The 1,553-nt window shown below is 41.0% G+C and overlaps 1 non-coding gene across 1 annotated transcript; it reads right to left on the bottom strand.

Moving 5' to 3' along the window:
- Positions 1 to 1,016: 1,016 nt before the first annotated feature.
- LOC127108923 (small nucleolar RNA R71) lies at positions 1,017 to 1,123 on the bottom strand. The gene has a single exon (XR_007796421.1). It is a non-coding gene; the product is annotated as a small nucleolar RNA R71 (small nucleolar RNA).
- Between the last annotated feature and the right edge of the window lie 430 nt (positions 1,124 to 1,553).

The following is a 1,553-nucleotide window of genomic DNA, read 5'->3' as shown; positions in this document are numbered from 1 at the left end:
AATCCAGGTTAAAATACTTTTCAACTTAGTCAAGATACTATATTTCTTAAAAATAGGTTTGCTACTCTAACGCAATGCGCGCCTTTTTATAAGTGACAATAAGAGGGTTTGATTTGGGAGTACAACTCGGTTCTGAATACGCGAAAGCGACAGTTCCTGTTAAATTGGTTCTTTTCAAAGTAGGAAACACTGCCCATAAGTAATTCTATTAGCAAGTACTTGGATTATTAATTGATTATGTGAATTACATTCGAGCCTGTCTTTATTAATTAAATTTAACTTAATACTTTACTTTTCATTGCACACTCTAAAAACCCCTATTTTGACTACCTTAGATAAACACCATAACAATAGATAACGATAGATTGACACTTGGTCTCTGTGGATTCGACAATCTTTTATATTACTTTGACGCGTTCGTATACTTGCGAAAAGCACGCATCAAGTTTTTGGCGCCGTTGCCAGGGACCAATTTCGTCAAATTTCGTACCCTGTTGTTATATCGTTTAGACTTAGGTTGTTACCCGCCGGTCAATGTGAAGAACTCGTAGCACCGGAAGCTTAGTATACCCTCTGGCGGAACCTGAACGTTACGCTCGCGCACGTTTGTTCTTCCATAGAATTAGGAGAGCTATGGCCGAAGATCAAAACCAAAGACCTCTTAAGGATTTCGCCCAACCATCCAACGAAGAACCTAGTTCTAGTATAGTAAACCCAACCATCCCAGCTAATAATTTCGAACTTAAACCCTCCTTGTTGCAACTAGTGCAACAGAGACAATTCGCAGGTCTCGCTACTGAGAACCCAAACCAACATTTAAAATCTTTCTCCAATTAGCAGACACTTTTAAAACCAATGGAGCTTCTCCTGAGGCAATCCGTTTAAGATTATTCCCTTTCTCCCTCAGAGATAAAGCCCTATCATGGTTAGATTCCCTTCCACCCAATTCCATTACAACTTGGGACAACCTTAGAAGAGTATTCCTTGCTAGATATTTTCCCCCAAGTAAGACCGCCGTTCTTCAAAACCATATAACTAGATTTACCCAGAACCAAGGAGAATCGCTGTTCGAAGCTTGGGAGAGATATAAAGAGCTGTTAAGAGCATGCCCACATCATGGTTTAGAAAATTGGTTAATCATTCAGACCTTCTATAATGGACTTCACTATAACACTAAGATGACCATCGACGCTGCCGCAGGCGGTGCGCTGATGAACAAACCTTATCCTGAAGCTAGTGCCCTCATCGAAGATATGGCTCAAAACCATCAATCATGGGGAGTCGAACGAGCGACAGTTGAGAAGAAGGAAGCCCAAGGAGGAGTACATGAATTAAGCTCTATATACATGATGCAAGCTAAAATGGACGCATTAGCCCTTAAGGTCGAGCATATGTGCGTAAACCCGAATACTGCAGCCGCAATTTCATCGGATTGTGAGATATGTGGAACCAAAGGACACCAATCTGCAGAATGCAGTCTATTAAATGAAACCCACTCTGAGTAAGTGAACTACACCCAAGGGAACCCATATTCGAATACCTATAACCCTGGA

This window comes from Lathyrus oleraceus, chromosome 7 (assembly GCF_024323335.1).
Source record: "Lathyrus oleraceus cultivar Zhongwan6 chromosome 7, CAAS_Psat_ZW6_1.0, whole genome shotgun sequence".
Classification (NCBI taxonomy): Eukaryota; Viridiplantae; Streptophyta; class Magnoliopsida; order Fabales; family Fabaceae; genus Lathyrus; species Lathyrus oleraceus.
Note: the sequence above shows the minus strand (reverse complement) of the source record. Positions and strands in the feature narration are given on the sequence as shown.